The sequence below is a fragment of the Amblyraja radiata genome, chromosome 39, assembly GCF_010909765.2.
Source record: "Amblyraja radiata isolate CabotCenter1 chromosome 39, sAmbRad1.1.pri, whole genome shotgun sequence".
NCBI lineage: Eukaryota > Metazoa > Chordata > Chondrichthyes > Rajiformes > Rajidae > Amblyraja > Amblyraja radiata.
This window is the reverse complement of record NC_045994.1, coordinates 5,283,018-5,303,795: the sequence shown is the minus strand read 5'-3', so window position 1 is coordinate 5,303,795 and position 20,778 is coordinate 5,283,018. Positions and strand designations below refer to the sequence as shown.

General features: G+C 48.1%; 1 protein-coding gene across 10 annotated transcripts in view; it reads left to right on the top strand.

Moving 5' to 3' along the window:
- LOC116967394 (fibroblast growth factor receptor 1-like) overlaps window positions 1–20,778 on the top strand; it is a 156,235-nt gene that overhangs the window by 20,646 nt on the left and 114,811 nt on the right. For 9 of the 10 annotated variants that reach the window (XM_033013907.1, XM_033013911.1, XM_033013914.1 and 6 more), the window contains exon 2: window positions 4,006–4,085. The exons of the other annotated variant lie outside the window; for it this stretch is intronic. The gene's annotated coding sequence lies outside the window, so the exon portion shown is untranslated. The remainder of the gene's footprint in view (window positions 1–4,005; window positions 4,086–20,778) is intronic. 10 annotated transcript variants of the gene reach the window in all.

Below are 20,778 nucleotides of genomic sequence, written 5' to 3'. Positions count from 1 at the left end.
TAGTTCAGAGATACAGCTCGGAAACAGGCCCTTCGGCCCACCGAGTCCGCACCGACCAGCGATCCCCGCACACTAACACTATGCTACACACACTAGGGACAACTCACATTTACACCAAGCCAATTAACCTACAAACCTGTACATCTTTGGAGCGTGGGAGGAAACCGAAGATCTCGGAGAAAACCCACGTGGTCACGGGGGGAACGTACAAACTCTTTACAGACAGCAGCAGTAGCAGGGATCGAACCTGCGGCACACCTCAGTGGCATGTGCTGGATTTTAACACATTCTGACTGCCTGTTGAGCACATCCTTACAAAGGGTTAAACGCTAGTTGTCGTGATCTCTTCCTCTCAGCATTCGCATCTCGATTTGACCTATAAAAGTCCTGAAAGACGAGAGTTGAAGCCTGTGATTCATGGAATAAAAATAACAAGTGTCACTCTGTCCGTCCCCGCTCACTATTGATCGCTATGTGCTGGAGGGAAGCCCAGTCACAGAGGAGAGAAGGGAGCTGCGTAATAGGAAGAACATCCAAGGGCATGAGTAGGAAGGAACTGGAGATGCTGGTTTCAACCGAAGATAAACACAAAAACACAAGAAGAAGGGTCTCGACCCGAAACGTCACCCATTCCTTCTCTCCAGAGATGCTGCCTGTCCCGTTGACTTACTCCAGCACTTTGTGTCTATCTTCGGTGTAAACCGGCACCTGCAGTTCCTTCCTACACAGAATGGCCCTATTGGATGTGGCTTTTTAGTTTTTAGTTTAGAGATACAATGCAGAAACAGGCCCTTCGGCCCACCAAGTCATAAGGTCATAAGTGGTAGGCCCATCAAGTCTACTCCGCCATTCAAACATGGCTGATCTATCTCTCCCTCCTAACCCCATTCTCCTGCCTTCTCCCCATAACCTCTGACATCAGTACTAATCAAGAATCTATGCCCAAAAAATATCCACTGGCTTTCACCGACCAGCGATCCTCGCACATGAACACTACCCGACACACACTAGGAACAATTTACATTTACACTAGGCCAATTAATCTACAAACCTGTACGTGTTTGGGAGTGTGGGAGGAAACCGAATCCCACGCTGGTCACGGGGAGAACGTACAAACTCCGTACGGACAGCACCCGTGGTCAGGATCGAACCTGGGTCTCTGGTGCTGTGAGGCAGTAACTCTACCGCTGCGCCACCGTGCCGCCCCAGTTACTCCAGCATTTTGTGTCTATCTTCAGTGCAAAGCAACATCTGCAGTTCCATCCAAGGTAGAATGACTCTATTGGACGTGGCTTCAGCTGGAACTAACATGGGGTTTTTATTCCTCTTTATTGCTTGTGATGAGGGGGGGGGGGGTTGTACAATGCACATCCACCCGCCGGTCTAGACAGGAACTGTAAAAGAGCAGAGTGCTTTTCTAACAAGGGGAATGTGCCCTGATATTAGGCATTGCCGTTTAAAACATGAGGAGAGAGTTGTAACGTTTTTTTGCTCTGGGGGAGGGGGAGGGCGTTTTTCGTGGTGAAAAGCAGAGACAATTGGGGGGGGGGGGGGCTTGTTGCTTATTTAGTTTAGTTTTAGTTTAGCGACACAGGCCCGTCGGCCCAGTCTGAAGAAGGGTCTCGACCCGAAACGTCACCCATTCCTTCTCTCCAGAGATGCTGCCTGTCCCGCTGAGTGACTCCAGCTTTTTGTATCTACCATCAGCTCATCATTCCTACTGACAGCATCCCAGGAAAAACAGATAGTTCTTGAAGTGGGCACAGGTCAGGTCACTAAAGATGGTCTGGGACTTAAAAAGACAGTTGATACAAATATCATGGCTTCTTTTGCCACCGAGCAAGGAGATGACACCTCATCCTCCTGCACTCCAAGCAATAATGTCCTAGTTTGCCCAACCTCTCCCTGTAGCTCAGGCCCTCGAGTCCTGGAAACATCCTGGTAAATCTTCCCTGAACCCTGTCAAGCTTAACGATGTCTTTCCTATATGGACACTAAAAGCTGGAGTAACTCAGCGGGACAGGCAGCATCTCTGGACAGAAGGAATGCTGGAGTAACTCAGCGGGACAGGCAGCATCTCTGGACAGAAGGAATGGGTGACGTTTCGGGCCGAGACCCTTGTCTCTCCTATGACGGGGCAACCAAAGAAGTTGTCTCACATCTTCTGCTTTGATCTCTGGTCTTTGAACACAGATTGTGCGTGCAACTTAGCGGGTCAGTCAGCATCTCTAGAGGACATGGATAGGCGACCTTACGGGTCGGGATGGAAGAAGGGTCCCGACCCGAAATATCGCCTGTCCATGTCCTCCAGAAATGCTGCCTGACCCGCTGAGTTACTCCAGCACTTGGTGTCTATCTTCCTGTAGGATGGGTCAGCTGTACCTGATATTTCACACTGGGTGTGGGCTTATTATTATCCCATGTACAGAGATGCAGCAAAAATGCAGTGAACATATTGTTCATTTTTTAAACAACCAATTGTCCAATTTCAGACAACCTCCAACCACCTCACCCCTCCCCCCTCCCCTTTCTCCCCACAAGCTCCCATTCTCCCCTACCCCCCTCCCCCGAGCCCCATCTGTAGTCCAGACATTTCTCCCCTTCCCCATTCAAGTTCAAGTTCAAGTTACATTTATTGTCACACGCACCAATTGGTACAGTGAGATCTTCAATCCTCCTGTCTCATAGAATCAGAGAGTGATACAGCGTGGAAACAGGCCCTTCCACCCTACTAGCCCACACCGGCCAACATGTCCCATCTACACTGGTCGCACATGCCTGCTTTCGGCCCATATCCCTCTAAACCTGTCCTATCCATGTTCAAGAAGGAACTGCAGATGCTGGAGAATCAAAGGTAGACAAAATTGCTGGAGAAACTCAGCGGGTTCGGCAGCATCTATGGAGCGAAGGAAATAGGCAACGTTTCGGGTCGATACCCTGCTTCAGACTGATGTAGGGTGGGGGGTTGGGGGGGGGGTGGGGGGAGAAGGTCCTATCCATGTACCTGTCTAATTGTTTCTTAAACGTTGCAATAGGACTTGGCTCAACCACCTCCTCCGGCAGCTCGTCCCACCACACTTTGTGCAACAAAGTTTACCCCCTGGTTCCCATTAAATCTTTCCCCCCTCACCTTAAACCTGTGGTTCTCGATTCCCCTCCTCTGGGCAAAAACCCCTATAAGAATACACCTCATCCTCCTATGCTGCAAGGAATAGAGTCCTAGCCTGCTCAGCCTCTCCATAGCTCAGTCCCTCGAGCCCTGGAAACATCCCGGTAAATCTTCTCTGAACCCTTTCAAGCTCGACAATGTCTTTCCTGAAACAGGGTGACCGAAGAAGATGTCTTGCATCTCCTGCATTTATCTCTGGCCTTTGTTCCAACCATCATTTTGTGTCGATCTTCAGAGTGGGACACGTCTTTGATAATATTGGCTGCTTTCCTGAGGGAGTGTGAAGTGTAGATGGAGTCGAGGAAGGAAGCAGGGAGACTGGTTTGTGTGGCGGACTGGGCTGCCTCCGTTTTGCTTTCGACTCGTGTCCTAACATGGGAAGACTTCATAAAACCAAACGGCGACATAGAGCTACTGCCTTACAGCTCCAGAGACCCGGGTTCGATCCTGACTATGTGAGCTGTCGGTATGGAGTTTGTACGTTCTTCCCGTGACCTGCGTGGGATTTCTCTGAGATCTTCGGTTTCCTCCCACACTCTAAAAACGTACAGGTTTGTAGGTTGATTGGCTGCATAATAATAATTGGTGGTATTAATAATGTATAAATGTAAAATTGTCCCGTGTGTGTGTGTGTGTGTGTGCGTGCGTGCGTGCGTGCGTGCGTGCGTGTGTGTGTGTGTGTGTGTGTGTGTGTGTGTGTGTGTGTGTGTGTGTGTGTGTGTAGGGTAGTGTTAGTGTGCGGGGATCGCTGGCCGGCGTGGACTGGGTGGGTGGAAGGGCCGGTCTCCGCGCTGTATCTCGACACTAAACTAAACAAACCTTTATCCTCATTGCAGGTCTGCACAAATTTCCCAGGGCTGAAGCGGAGGTGCGGAGATAGGCCATGCAGCATTGTGGAACAGCTCTGAAGCATTAGGTAAGCTCCACTCAGTATGCCCACTGTTAGTTAAACGGACTGGGACACAAACTTGGTGTAAAGTTCACAGGCTGTGGGAGTTCCCCATATCTGGACATCTACAGGCTATAACCCTGGGTACATCGGGTGAACAGCAACCCACCTGCCCCAAGAAGGGTCTCCACCCCAAACATCACCCATTCCTTCTCTCCAGAGATGCAATAGCCAATAGACAATAGGTGCAGGAGTAGGCCATTTGGCCCTTCGAGCCAGCACCGCCATTCAATGTGATCATTGCTGGTCTTGGTTCTTGGTTTCTTGGTCCTCCAAAATATTCCAAATGGAATTTAAACTGGAGGTGGTGAAGGGGGGGCTTAAGCCAGAAAGGGTTATTGGGAAGAAAGTGCTACTTTAAATTTAGTTGCATCTGGTTGGGTAACTATAGTAGGGTGGAGATTATTCCATGCTTTAATTGTGCGGGGGAAGAATGAATTGCTGTACACATCTGTCTTTGTAGCTGGGATCACAAATTGGATCGAATGCCCCAATCAGTACCCCGTTCCTGCCTTCTCCCCATATCCCCATATATTTTTAAGAGCCCTATCTAGCTTTCTCTTGGAAGCATCCAGAGAACCATACTTAAGAAAGGATGTACTAGCCCTGGAGGCAGTGCAGCGAAGGTTTACAAGATTAATTCCTGCAATGAGGGGATTGACATATGAGGAAAGGTTAAGTAAGCTGGAACTCTACTCTTTGGAGTTTAGAAGAATGAGAGGCGATCTCATTGAAACATTTAAGATCGTGAGGGGCCTTGATCGGGTGGATGCACCGAGGATGTTCCCAATGATCGGGGAAACTAGAACTAGGGGACATAGTTGTAGAATAAGGGGGGGCTCTTTTAAAACTGAGATGAGGAAGAACTTCTTCACCCAGAGGGTGGTTAATTTATGGAATTCACTGCCCCAGGGAGCAGTGGAAGCAGAAACGTTAAATATATTTAAGTCTAAAATAGATGGTTTTTTAGCTGCCAAGGGGATAAGGGGCTACGGGGAGAGGGCAGGGATATGGACCTAGGTATGGTTAGTATAGTAAGACCTGAGTGATCTCCTGGACAAGTGTCGATCGCCTGGATTGGGGTCGGAGAGGAATTTCCCGGATTTTTTTCCCGAATTGGACCTGGGTTTTTATCCGTTTTTTTGCCTCCCCCAGGAGATCACGCGGTTCTTGGGGTGGAGAGGGGTGATAGCGGTATAAAGGGGAGGGTAGTGTCTTGTGTTCTGTGTCTTGTGTCTACTGTTTGTGGGTGAGTGTGTCTGTTTAGTGTTCAGCCATGAGCGAATGGCGGTGCGGGCTCGACGGACCTGGTGGTCTACTCTCGCACCTACTTTCTATGTTTCTATGTTTAACCGGCCTCCACCGCTCTCTGAGGCAGAGAATTCCGCAGACTCACCACTCTCTGTGAGAAAAAGTGTTTCCTCGTCTCCGTTCTAAATGGCTTACTCCTTATTCTTAAACTGTGTGGCCCCTGGTTCTGGACTCCCCCAACATCGGGAACATGTTTCCTGCCTCTAGTGTGTCCAAACCCTTAACAATCTTAGATGCTGCTCGTCCCACTGAGTTACTCCAGCTTTTTGTGTCTACCGTCAAAGAAAAGGCCGCACATGATTACAATCACGCCGTCCACAGATAAAGAAAACTAAACTAATCTAAATTATAATGGTCTGAAATATTGATCTTTTAACCCACCTGCTTGGAATTCTCTGAACTGGAGTCTCACTGTGGAACTTAGAATGTAGAACAGGCCCTTCGGCACACAATGTCTGTGCCAAAAATGTTGCCAAGACCAACTCTTATCTGTCTGTACACCATCCATATCCCTCCAAGATACACCAGAATGTTCAATGATACTTTATTGTCACATGTACCTGGGTACAGTGAAATTCTTTGTTTTGCACACAATCCAGTAACATCATACTATAGATAAGAACAATCATAGATAGGTTCAAAAGTGCAACAATTGTAGTGTAATAGTAGACTTCAGCGAGGCAGTGCGCAAAGAGTCGCCAGGTTTCTGGCGCCAACAACGTTTTTAAGAGTGTGCTCTTATCTTGGCCTTAAAGGCCCGTTGTCATGGCGACACCGATCCTCTCCTCCATCCGCCGCCATTTTGAAAATGGCCACTTGTCCAGCGTCCGCTGCCGTCGCCGCCTCCCGTAAATACCTGGAACGCACTGCCAGAGAGGGTGGTGGAAATAGAGTCGCTGACAACATTTACACCACTCTTACGTCTCAAGAGTTTCGATCCCGACCTCGGGTGCTGTCTGCACGGAGTTTGCACGTTCTCCCTGCTGCCCTTCCGGGTGCTGCAGTTTCCTCCCTCAACCCATAGATTTAGACTTTGGAGATAGAATGCAGAAACAGGCCCTTCGGCCCACCCGTTCTGTGCTGACCAGCGATCACCCCACACACTAGCACTATCCCACACGCACCAGGAACAATTTACAATTTTTAAGGAGGCCAATTAACCTACAAACCTGCACGTCTTCGGAACGTGGGAGGAAACCGGAGCTCCAGGAGAAAACCTACGTGGTCACAGGGAGAACGTGCAAACTCTGCACAGACAGCATTCCCAGTCAGGATCAAACCCGGGTCACTGGCGCTGTAAGGCAGCAACTCTACCACAGCGCCCCTTAGATGTGAGGGTTTGCAAGCTAATCGGCCCTCTGTAAAATTGCCCCCTAACGTGTAGGGAATGGATGAGCAAGTAGGATGGCATAGAACTAGAATGATCGATGGTTGGCGTGGACTTGGTGGGCCGAAGGGCCTGTTTCCCCACTGTATCTCCAAACTAAACTAAAAGGCCATCATGGTCAAAAAGACCTATTGCCGGCGCTGTGGCACTTTGACCCCTTCCTGCCTGTATATCATCATCAATGTTGATGGCTGAGTGACCATTATTGACTAAAACATTTACCTACTGTGTGTGTGTGTGTGGGGCATGGCTGTGTTGATATTGGCAGCTGGGTTCCTTCCTACAGTACGGACTGTACTTTCCAAATGGACTTCTTTGGTTTCAGAATATTTGTAGTGAAGGCTGCAGTGAGTGAGAAGGGAAATATAAACGCAAGTTTCCAAGCGGGTGAGGCAGCATCTATGGAGCGAAGGAATAGGTGACGTTTCGGGCCGAAGGGTCTCGACCCGAAACGTCACCTATTCCTTCGCTCCATAGATGCTGCCTCACCCGCTGAGTTTCTCCAGCATTTTTGTCTACCTTCGATTTTTCCAGCATCTGCAGTTCCTTCTTAAACATCTTATAAATGCGGGTTTGGTGATTTACCCCACCCATACTGCCCACGGCCTGGTGACGTTCAGATCCAACTCTTCCACCGCAATCCTCTGCCTTTTCCCAATCCCCTGTCTCCCTGCCAACGTTCCCATGCCTTTCACTCTGTTGCTGAAGTCTCCCATTGCTCTCGTTCATCCTTGGAGACGTGTTCCCGATGTTGGGGGAGTCCAGAACCAGGGGCCACTGTTTAAGAATAAGGGGTAAGCCATTTAGAACGGAGATGAGGAAATACTTTTTCTCACAGAGAGTTGTGAGTCTGTGGAATTCTCTGCCTCAGAGGGCGGTGGAGGCAGGTTCTCTGGATGCTTTCAAGAGAGAGCTAGATAGGGCTCTTAAAAATAGCGGAGTCAGGGGATATGGGGAGAAAGCAGGAACTGATTGGGGATGATCAGCCATGATCACATTGAATGGCGGTGCTGGCTCGAAGGGCCGAATGGCCTACTCCTGCACCTATTGTCTATTGTCTACCCACCATTTGAATCGTGTACAGGAAGGAACTGCAGGTGCTGGTTTAAAACAAAGATAGACACAATAGGCTGGAGTAATTCAGCGGGTCAGGCAACATCTCTGGAGACAAGGAATAGGTGGCGTTTTGGGCCGAGCTACGATACGATATGAAACAATTAAACTTTATTTAACCCAGGACGGAAATTGGTCTTCCAACAGTCATAAAACACAATAAGATACAATACACAATAGGTGCAGGAGTAGGCCATTCGGCCCTTCGAGCCAGCACCGCCATTCAATGCGAACATGGCTGATCATCCCCAATCAGTACCCCGTTCCTGCCTTCTCCCCATATCCCCTGACTCCGCTATCTTTAAGAGTTCTTTAATCTGTAATATTAATGAAATCTTTAATTTCATTAATTTAATTAATGAAATTAAAGTGAAGAGTTAAAAGTCCAGGATTGGGGATGCTCAAAGATTGGGGAGGGGGGGGGGGGGGGGGGGGGGGGGGGGAGGTGAGTCAGTCTACCCCACGCCAGAAGGGGGAGGAGTTGCACAGTTTGATCGCAAATAAAGTACCGATGTTAAAGGATTCACGGGAGGTTGGTCTTGGAGGGGAGGGGGCTCCTCAAACTGCGGAGCATCCTGGACTATACAGCTCACCCCCTCCGTGACACACTGGTCAACCTGAGGAGCACCTTCAGCAACAGACTGGTTCCACCAAGATGCAGGACAGAACGCCACAGGAGATCCTTCTTCCCTGTGGATATCAAACTGTACAACTCCCTCCCCCCCCCCCCTTCTGTCGTGGGGTAGACTGAGACTGACTCCCCCCCCCAATCTCTGCGCATCCCCAATCCTTCCCACTCGTCACTTTAACTTCATGTTTGATGTATCTTGTGTTTTACGACTGTTGGCAGATCAATTTCCCTCCTGGGATAAATAAAGTTCTATCGCATGGAATCCCTGAACTAAACGCCACAGTTGGATGGGTTTGTGATGGGGATGGGCATGAGGTCTGGCAGCTTCATTGCCCCACTGTCACGACGTGAGATTGTGTTAGTCAGCTCAGAGCTCGCTGGTTTACCCGACCCGCTGCCTGATCAGGTGTGTGTTAGGCAGCAGGGCGCCGATCTCTCTCACGCTCTCTGCCGTTTCCAAGGAGACGGTGGCAAAGAGGAGACACATGTTGATTCTTTTGACTAGTAAGTGGAGCAGTCGTGATCTGTTTCGCTGCTGGTTCGGAGAGACTGGCGTGCTTTAAATCTCCCTCTGCTTATTAGTTTTAGTCTAGTTTGGTTTAGGAATACAGCGCGGAAAAGGCCCTTCGGCCCACCCAGTCCATGCTGACCAGCGATCCCCACACACGCATCTACACACACTAGGGACAATTTACAATCTTTACCAAAGCCAATTAACCTACAAACCTGCCCGTCTTTGGACTGTGGGAAGAAGCCGGAGATCCCGGAGAAAACCCACGCAGGTCACGGGGAGAACGCACAAACTCCGTACACACAGCAGCTGTAGTCAGGATCGAACCGGGGTCCCCGGCGCTGTGAGGCAGCAACTCTACCGCTGTGCCACCGTGCCCCCCTCTTCTCTCTTGTGCAGAGATACAGTGGGCACAGGTTTTACAATGCTGCTTCAGTGTCTGTGTCACAGCACCATACAGCAGGCGATTCGGCCCATCGTGTCCCTGCTGACCCATCTGTGCTAACCCCACTTTCAGGAAAATCTAAAAGTCAAGAGTGTTTTATTGCCATATGCACTGAAACGGAACATTGAAATTCTTACTTGCAGCAGCATGACAGGTCTGTAAACGTCATACCCTATAGATAACAAACATAAAAGTGAAGTTTAATAAATAATTTTTAAAAATCCAAATTGTAAAAAAACAAAACAGCCTGAAGGACCTAGTGCAATCAAAACAGTTCATAGAAACAAGGAACTGCAGATGCTGGTTAATACGCAAAGGACACAAAGTGCTGGAGTAACTTAGCAAGCCAGGCAGCTTCTCTAGAGAACATATTTAAGTGACGTTTCAGGTGTGAAGAAGGGTCTCAACCCGAAACGTATATCCATGTTCTCCAGAGTTGCTGCCTGACCCGCTGAGTTACTCCAGGACTTTGTGTCCTTTCAAGGCAGCTCATAGTTCAGAGTTTAGTTGGAGTTCATAGCATTCACTGGCCTGGTGGCAGTTGAGAAGAAACTGCTGCTGAACCTGGACGTTACGTTTTTCAGGCTCCTGTATCTGGTACAAGGACTCCAGCACTTGGCCCGTGGTCCTCGATACCATGATTGGCCGGCACGGTGGCACAGCGGTATAGTTATTGCCTTACAGCACCAGGGACCCGGGTTCGATCCTGACTACAGGTGCTGTCTGTGTGGAGTTTGTACATTCGGCCTGTGACCACGTGGGTTTTCTCTGGGTGCTCCAGTTTCCACCCACATACCAAAGACGTACAGGTTTGTAGGTTAATTGGCTTGGTATCAATGTAAAATGTAAATGTCAAATTCATTGCCTCCGGTAAAATTGTAAATTGTCCCTAGTGTGTAGGATAGTGTGAGTGTGTGCAGATCGCTGGTGGGCTGAAGGGCCTGTTTCCACACTGTATCTTTAAACTAAACTAAAAGAGGGAGGCAGTGCCATTGGCAAGGATGTGCCAGCTTCCTGTGTGTATAAACATAGAAAATCGGTGCAGGAGTAGGCCATTCAGCCCTTCGAGCCATTCAATACGAACCCCGATCCTGCTTTCTCCCCATATCCCTTTATCCCGTCAGCCCTTAGAGCTATATCTAACTCTTGAATAGATCCAGTGAATTGGCCTCCACTGCCTTCTGTGACAGAGAATTCCACAGATTCACAACTCTCTGGGTGAAAAAGTTTTTCCTCATCTCAGTCCTAAATGCCCTACCCCTTATTCTTACTGTGTGACTCCTGGTTCTGGACTCCCCCAACATGGGGAACATTTTTCCTGCATCGAGCCTGTCCAATCCCTGAAGAATTTTATATGTTTCTATAAGATTCCCTCTCATCCTTCTTAATTCTAAAGAGATCGGAGTCTATAAGGCGGGGGGGGGGGGGGGGGGGGGGGGGGGAGCGTCACGTGTTGCTGAAGGCTACAGCCTCTGTGACTGTCCCATCGCTGAGCATTCACAAGCTGAGCAGCAGAATAGCGACTGTGCCACAGGGCTTTAATCTAGTTGAGTTTATTGTCACGTGTACCGAGGTACAGTGAAAAGCTTTTGCTGCGCGCTCTCCAGTCAGCGGAAAGACTATACATGATTACAATCGTGCTAATGTACAGACACAGGATAAGGGAATAAAATTTAGTGCAAGGTTAAGCCAGCTAAGTCCAACCTATCAGGTATCATCGGCTCTGACCTTCCTTCCATCGAGGGGATTTATCGCAGTCGCTGCCTCAAAAAGGCTGGCAGTATCATCAAAGACCCACACCATCCTGGCCACACACTCATCTCCCTGCTACCTTCAGGTAGAAGGTACAGGAGCCTGAAGACTGCAACAACCAGGTTCAGGAATAGCTACTTCCCCACAGCCATCAGACTATTAAACCTGGCTCGGACAAAACTCTGATTATTAATAACCCATTATCTGTTATTTGCACTTTATCAGTTTATTTATTCATGTGTGGATATATTTATATCATGGTATATGGACACATTGATCTGTTTTGTAGTAAATGCCGAATATGTTCTGTGTGCTGAAGCAAAGCAAGAATTTCATTGTCCTATCAGTAACACATGAAAATAAACTAATTTGAACTTGAACTTGAGATAGTAGTTCGGCACTGCTCTCTGGTTGTGGTGGGATGGTTCAGTTGCCGAATAACAGCTGGGAAGAAACTGTCCCTGAATTTGGAGGTGTGCGTTCGTTGCCTCTTGCCTGATGGGAGAGGGGAGAAGAGAGAGTGGCCAGGGTGAGACTGGTCCTTGATTATGCTGCTGCCCTTGCCGAGGCAGCGTGAAGTGTAGATGGAGTCAATAGAAGGGAGTAGACGAAAAGAAGGACCTCAACCCGAAACATCACCATTCCTTCTCTCCAGAGCTGCTGAGTTACTCCAGCATGTTGTGTCTATCAATAGAATGGAGGTTGGTTTGTGTGATGGTCTGGGCTGCGTCCACAATTCACTGCAATTACTTGCAGTCTTGGGTGGAGGTGTTCCCAAACCGTGTCGTGATGCATCCTAATAAAATGCTTTCTGTTAGTGGGTTGTGTAAACCAGCATCGGTCTCACACGGCACTGCCCGGCTCCCCTTGTCAACAAACATCCTCGCACTAGTTTTGGGACTACTTTGACGGGGAAAGTTACGGGTATGAGAAATCCGAGATAAACACGTTAAGAAGGCTGTCTGTTGTTGCGTGAATGTAGAGAGGGAAAGGGTGGTGATGGTCGGGGGTAGCTGGAACAAGAATGGGACTCTCGGTGGGGTTATGCCGGCTTTGAATGCAGCTTTGCAAGCTCTTTATCCACCAGACTTCCCCCAGCCATTGTCCCGGCTAGGATGGCAATCGAGGCCGGAAGCTGTGACTTCAATCCTCCACTGGGTACATAACTAAGCCTGCCGAGGATCGACACTGGAGTAACTCAGCGGGACAGGCAGCATCTCTGGAGAGAAGGAATGGGTGACGTTTCGGGTCGAGACCCTGCTTCAGACTCCCCACCCCTGACCTCTGCATGCAGCGCAGAGTGCATTGATTGGGTTAATAGCTGCACAAACACATGTTGGTGGCACAGTTGTAGAGTTGCTGCCTCACAGAGCCAGGGTCCCAGGTTCGATCCTGACCACCGGTGCTGTCTGTGTGGAGTTTGTACGTTTGCCCCGTGACTTGCGTAGGTTTTCTCTTGGATCTCCGGTTTCCTCCCACACTCCAAAGACGTACAGGTTTGTATATTAATTAGCTTGGTTTTATTGTAAATTGTCCCTCGTGTGTGTGTAGGATAAACCGGTGTGCTGGTTGGCGCGGACTTGGTGGGCCAAAGGGCCTGTTTCCGCGCTGTGTCTCTAAACCAAACTAACATAAACTCTGAAAGGGGCAGCAATAATCCATGGTTTAGTTTAGTTGAAATGCTTAGGAAGGTCATAAGGAATAGGAGTAGAATTAGGCCGTTCGGCCCATCAAGTCTACTCCACGATTCAATGTTCAAGAAGGAACTGCAGATGCTGGAAAAATTGAAGGTAGACAAAAATGCTGGAGAAACTCAGCGGGTGCGGCAGCATCTATGGGTAGACAAAATGGGCATTCAATCATGGCTGATCTATCTCTCCCTCCTAACCCCATTCTCCTGCCTTCTCCCCATGACCCCTGACACCCGTACTAATCAAGAATCTATCTATCTCTGCCTTAAACATATCCACTGACTTGGCCTCCACAGCCTTCTGTAGCAAAGAATTCCACAGATTCACCACCGTCTGACTAAAGAAATTCCTCCTCATCTCCTTCCGAAAAGAACGTCCTTTAATTCTGAGGCTGTGACCTCTAGTCTTAGACTCTCCCACTAGTGGAAACATCCTCTCCACATCCACTCTATCCAAGCCTTTCACTATTCTGGAAGAAACTGCAGATGCTGGTTTACACTGAAGATAGACACAAAAAACTGGAGTAACTCAGTGGGACAGGCAGCATCTGTGGAGAACATGGACAGGTAACATTTTGGGTCGAGACTCTTCTTCAGACAGAGTCAGGGGAGAGTGAAACAAGAGGTGTGAAAGGGTACGAAGAACAAATGAATGAAAGATGTGCACAAGAACAAGCCAGCAGCGATGACCAGGAAAATGCGGAGCCCACAATGGTCTATTGTTGGCTGTGGCAGAGATGATAACGAGTGATACAAACAGTGAAAGTCAGCAGGACGACAGTGAAACTAGTACGATGACTAGGGTGGCGGGGGGACGGAGCGAGGGGGGGATGCAAGGGTTACTTGAAGTTAGAGAAATCAATATTCATACCGCTGGGTTGTAAACTGAGTTTAGTTTATTGTCACATGTACCGATGTACAGTGAAAAGCTTTTGTTGTGTGCTAACCAGCCAGTGGAAAGACAATACATGATTACAATCGATCCATCCACAGTGTACAGGGTGGAAATGGAAAAGGCTAGAGGACATAGTTTTAAGATAAAATGTTAAGTTTAAAGGGGATAAGTGGGGCAAGGTTTTACACAAAGAGGTGGGTGCCTGGAACGCGCTATCAGGGGTGATGGTGACGTTTAAGACTCTTTTAGATGGGCCCATAGATACGGAGGGATATGAATCAATGCAGAGATGAATAGTTCATCTTGACATCATGTTTGACACAAACATCGTGGGCCAAAAGACTTCTTCCTGTGCTCTACTATTCGAAGTATTGTTTTAAGTTCTATCTGAGCTAGTCCCATTTACCTGTTCTATCCACGAACCTGTCCAATAGACAATAGGTGCAGGAGTAGGCCATTCGGCCCTTCGAGCCAACACCGCCATTCAATGTGATCATGGCTGATCATCCCCAATCAGTACCCCGTTCCTGCCTTCTCCCCATATCCGCTGACTCCGCTATTTTTAAGAGCCCTATCTAGCTCTCTCTTGAAAGTATCCAGAGAACCGGCCTCCACCGCCCTCTGAGGCAGAGAATTCCACAGACTCACAACTCTCTGTGAGAAAAAGTGTTTCCTCGTCTCCATTCTAAATGGCTTACCCCTTATTCTGAAATTGTGGCCCCTGGTTCTGGACTCCCCCAACATCGGGAACATGTTTCCTACCTCTGGCATGCCCAAACCCTTAATAATCTTGTATATTTCAGTAAGATACCCTCTCATCCTTCTAAATTCCAGAGTATACAAGCCCAGCCGCTCCATTCTATCAGCATACGACAGTCCCGCCATCCTGGGAATTAACCTTGTGAACCTACGCTGCACTCCCTCAATAGCAAGAATGTCCTTCCTCAAATTAGGGGATCAAAACTGCACACAATACTCCAGGTGTGGTCTCCCTAGGGCCCTGTACACCTGCAGAAGGACATCTTTGCTCCTATATTTGTTATAAAGGCCAACAAAGTCCAAGTGACCTCTAGACGCTGTACTTGTACCCGCCTCTGCATGATCTTCTGACAGCTCACTCCGTACACACACCACTCTCTGTGTGAAAAGGTCGGGGCGGCCCAGTGGTGCAACTGGTAGAGCCACTGCCTCGCAACACCAGAGACCCCGGTTCGATCCTGACCTCGGGTGCTGTCTGTGTGGAGTCTGCAGGTTAATTGGCACCTGTAAATTGCCCCTAGTGTGTCGGGAGTGGATGAGAAAGTGGGATAACACGAATGGCTGATGGATGGTTGACATGGACTCGGTGGGCCGAAGGGCCTGTTTCCTTGAATGCTGTGTCTCTAAACTAAAGTAAAATGCTCTTAAACATTGGTCTTAAAACGGCCTCCTTGGAACTAGGTTCCATCCTCACTGTGGAACTTAGAACAGTACAGCACTAGAACAGGCCCTTCGGCCCACTGTGTAGGTGCTGTTCCCATGCTGTATTCTTCAACAGCACTGCAGGGCCCATTGAGTTTACCTGCGACAGACAGGCAGCAAACAGCAGTAACCGGGCCAGCTGTGAGAACACACCTCACTGCACTGAGCAAACAAGGATATAAAGTGGATTAAGCAAGTCCACAAGGTGACATCCGTGTGGATTATGCTGCGTGTGGCAATGACGCGGTTGTCAGGGGAAGGGTCGGAGAGGGTTTACGGGAAGGCAGAGCCAGGCTGCTTGAACAGTTTCCCTTCTCACTGCTCCCTCACTGGCATCAGCCTCGGGCCACAGCTGCTCACTGTGAGGGACTGCGTTCTACAGTAATGCCCCTGTCCCACTTACTCTCCACTCAAGAGGGTTTGGAATGGAGTTGAGGAGGAATTTCTTTAGCCAGAGGGTGGTGAATCTGTGGAATTCATTGCTCTGTGTGTGTAATATATATGTGCGTGTGTGAGTGTGTGTGTGTGTATATACAAGCGGCACGGTGGCGCAGCGATAGAGTTGCTGCCTTACAGCTCCAGGGACCCAGGTTCGATCCCGACTACGGGCGCTGTCTGTAAAGAGTTTGTACGTTCTCCCCGAGATCTTCAGTTTCCTCCCACACTCCAAAGACGTGCAGGTTTGTAGGGGCTAATTGGCTTGGTAAAATTGAATATTATCCCTGGTGGGTGTAGGATAGTGTAAGTGTATGGAGATCGCTGGTCGGGGCAGTCTTGGAGGGCCGAAAGGCTATATCTCTAAACTAAACTAAAATCTAAAATTACATACACACACACACACATATATATACATACACACACACACACACACACACACATATATACACACGCACACACATATATATACACACGCACACACACACACATATATATACACACACACATATATACACACACGCACACACATATATACACATACATATATACGCACACACATATATATATACACACACGCGCACACATATATACACACGCACACACATATACACACACACACGCACACACATATATATATACACACACGCGCACACATATATACACACGCACACACATATACACACACACACGCACACACATATATATATACACATGCACACACATATATATATACACACACATGTATATACACACACATATATACACACACGCACACACATATATACACACATATTTACATACGCACACACATATATATACACGCACACACACACATATATATACACACACATATATACACACACGCACACACATATACACACACACATATATACACACACACGCATATATATACACACACACACACACACAAACACACACGCACACATATATACACACACACACACATATATATATATACACACACACACATATATATACATACACACACACACGCACACACACATATATATACACACGCACACATATATACACACACGCACATACACATATATATACACATACATATACACACACGCACACACATATATACACACACAAACACGCACATACGCACACATATATATATACACACACATATATACACACGCACACACACACACGCACACTCATATATGCACACACACACATATACACACACACACACACATATATACACACACATATATACACACACACACACGCACACACATATATACACACACACACACATATACACATACACACACACACATACACACACCCACACACACATATATACACACACACACATATACACACACACACACACAATCATGTTGAATATATTGTTTGCGTTCCCTGAAGGCATTTGATGAAGTGTCGCATGAAAGGCTGGTGCATGAGCTCATGATATTGGAACAAACATGGATTGAAAACTGATTCTCACATAGAAGGCAGAGTCAGAATAAAGGGATCATTTTCGTGAAGGAAGGATGGAATAAGTAGATTTGTTCTTGGCCTCAGTTATTTACTGTTATAATAATGAGCTGGGGAAGGTATTAGATGTCCACGTTTAGTGATGATACAAAAATGAGGTGAGTGGCCATGTTGCAATGAAGGTATTTGGATATAGATAGATTGGATGAATGGGCGAAACTTTGGCAAATGGAGTTTAAAATGGGAATGTGTGATATCGGTAAGAAGAATCTAAAGGAGGTATTTAATCGAATTCTAAATGTCGGGCAGTACAATGGTGCAGGTGATAGAGCTGCTGCCTCACAGGTTCAATCCTGACCTTGGGCGCTGTCTGTGTGGAGTTTTCACGTGCTCCCCGTTCTTCTTGAAAATGGAGCCACAGAGGGTGGCTGCGTGACGGGAGAAGGGGCGACCAGATGACAGGCGTTGAGGTCCCAGTTGCTGTGGGACCTGGGCGAGGTGGTGCAGAGGATGTTTGGCATCCGATGGGGCCTTGTACACCAGCCTGTGGGTGAAGTATTCTCTGCAGTTGTTGGCGGGTGCAATACCTGCGAGCACCAGCAGAAGATCCGTCGGAGTAGGGCGTACACGGCCTATCACTGCGCGGCTCTCCTCCAGTTTGCCCCTTTATCCCAAAGGCGTGCGGGTTTGTACGTTAATTTGCCCCCATGGTTTGACCCGATAGTGTAGGGAGTGGATGCAATAGTTGGGGTAGCGTAGAACTACTGTGGACAGTGTAGACTGAAGGCCTGTTTCAATATGTGAAATCTTTCAATCAATCAATGGAGATTGTGTCTACAAAGGGATTCATTGTTCATTCGTTGTCCAATAAATAACAGCTTTAAAAAAAGCCTCTGAAGTTACAGTGTTTTGGTTTAGTTTGGAGATACAGTGTGGAAACAGGCCCTTCGGCCAACCGAGTACACACATGAACCCTATCCTACACAGGCTAGGGACGATTTGCATTTTTTTAACACACCAGGCCAATTAACCTACAAACCTGGAGGTTACGTCTTTGGAGTGCGGATGGGAACCGAAGGTCTCGGAGAAAACCCACGCGGTCACGGAGAAGGTACTAAGTCCGTACAGACAGCAGCCGTAGTCGGGATCGGACCCGGGTCTCTGGTGCGTAAGGCTGCAACAACCAGCAGAATTATTGGTGCTATAACAAGGAACACTCATGCTGGTTTACCAAAGAAGACAGACACAAGATGCTGGAGTAACTCAGCAAGTCAGGCAGCATCTGTGGAGAAGATGGATGTGGTGTCGGGGAGTGACGCTGGGTTTGGGCTGTGCACACACCGATACTCGTACTAGGGTGAACACGAGGTGGTTTATTCCCTACACAGTGGTAAGAAAGTCCAGGGGCCACATGGGGGCGCTGTCCTCACGGTCAGGGCGCCTTGCGTGGAGGCGCTGGTGATCTGGGGCTTGTCCGGCAGTTCAGTCCTGGTCTTCAAGGGAGGCGGTGGGGAGATCTCAGCCTTCTGCCTGCAGTTCTCCCTCGCCTCGAGAGGAGGCGCTGACTGTACAGGTTCCCACCTGGCAACTCAGCTTTGGGCTTGTTCCTGCACTGTATCTCTAATGTCTAACGGTGGTACTTGTGTAGGTGAGGCATGTTGGGCGGCCTGGAATGAAGGGACTGTTTTCAGGCTGTAGGACTCTTTGACACGTAATTTGTTGCTCTGGACATTTGGTCGCAGTGTCAGTGGCCATCTGTAGTAGGGGGGGGCGTGTGGGGAAAATCCACATCTGTAATTTCCTGTGCTCCAGATGTTACCCCCTCACATGGCAATGCCCTCACCCTGCTCACTCTCACTGGGGTAAGGTCACCTACCCCAGTGGAAGATTGGTAGCCATGGCAATGTTTTCCCACCAGTATGGAACGTAAGGGGTTAATCCACCTGAGGTGCCAGAGTGATTGATGGAAACACAGACAATAGTAGCAGGAGTAGGCCATTCGGCCCTTCGAGCCAGCACCGCCATTCAATGTGATCATGGCTGATCATCCAAAATAGTAAGATTAAATGAGACCTTACCAGTTTGAAGTTTGATCTGTATTTTATGAGGAGTTACGATGAGGGATTACGTGAAGAACCCGCTCAGTGCGCAGGCGCGGCATACTTCCAAGCAGCGGTGTGGAATCACAGATAGACACAGTTATTTGAAGTAAACATAGTAAAGATAAGGAGCCATCAATTTATTAGTTTGATCCATATAATGAGGGTGGGAGCGGAGGGCACGTAATCCCTCATCGTAACTCCTCATAAAATACAGATCAAACTTCAAACTGGTAAGTTCTCGTTTAATCTTACTATTTTACTTCGGAGTCACGTGAGTGACTACGTGAAGATTTCAAAGCTCTGTGATTTCAAACCGTGTAACAGTTTCATTTCACTCACTACCGAAGTTCTTGAGGGAGGAAGTGTTATCGTAATCAACCAATGAGTCTATTTGTAGAAAAACACAATGGTATTTTTTAAACAAGAACAACAAAGAATTAAATTGCTCCCCTGGGCTTAAATTAAATATTTGCAGTTCGTAAATCTTTACTGCAAATAAACCAGGTTTTGCCAACGGCTTATAATAAATTTCTGAACGGTCTTTTGGCCCCCCCACCATCCTGCTGTAGCCAGGATGTGGTCTATGGCATGTCCATTCTTTAGCCGTCGACATGGATGCTGCACTGGTGGAATAAAATTTGTAACTGTTAGTGTTTATCCCAGCAGTTTCTAGCACCTGCTTGAGGCCTCCTCGCACTGGTTTGGCTCGTACCCCACATAAGTTTTGGTGCCTGACCCACAAGGCTTTTCATCTCCCTCGAATATTTTGGTTGTGTCTATGTAGGATAGTAGGTGTGGTCATGGCACATAACCGTGGTCTGGTGGGTAAGCCACGACTGATTAGGTGTTCCTGGTCTGCTCTGTTTGATCAGTCGCTGGAATAACGACAGATCTGTCTGGGAGCTGTGATCATGTTGTCCAGTCGCAATAGGTGTAGTGACTGGACCCTCTGAGCGGATACAAGTGCCATCAACATGAGCGTCTTTAGTGTAGCTTGCTCGAGGCCGAGGGATCTGGCTGGTGGCCATTCCCTGAGATATGTCAGGACCACACTGATATCCCAAATATGGGTATACCTGGGCTTAGGGCGTGATATTGTAAATGCCCTTCATCAGTTTTACCACCAGTGGATGGGATCCCATCGCCTGTTGTCCTGGCGCTGGTTTGAGATAAGCAGAAAGAGCACTCCGCGCTGCGTTGATGGCACTGTAGCTGATCCCTACATCGTGGTGTAGATAGGCCAGGAACTCCAGTATGTTGGTGGCTGTGGCTGTTGCGTATGTTGTCCCTGTTTCCTGGCAGTACTTCTCCCTTTTTTGATGCTGGTTAAGTACTGCCTCTTGGTGGATGTTTGAAGGGATGTCGACATGGTGGTGATGGTTTGTTTGGACAATCCCAGTTCCAGGTAAGGTCTGTTCAAACTTGCAACCCAGGCGTTTAATTTTTCT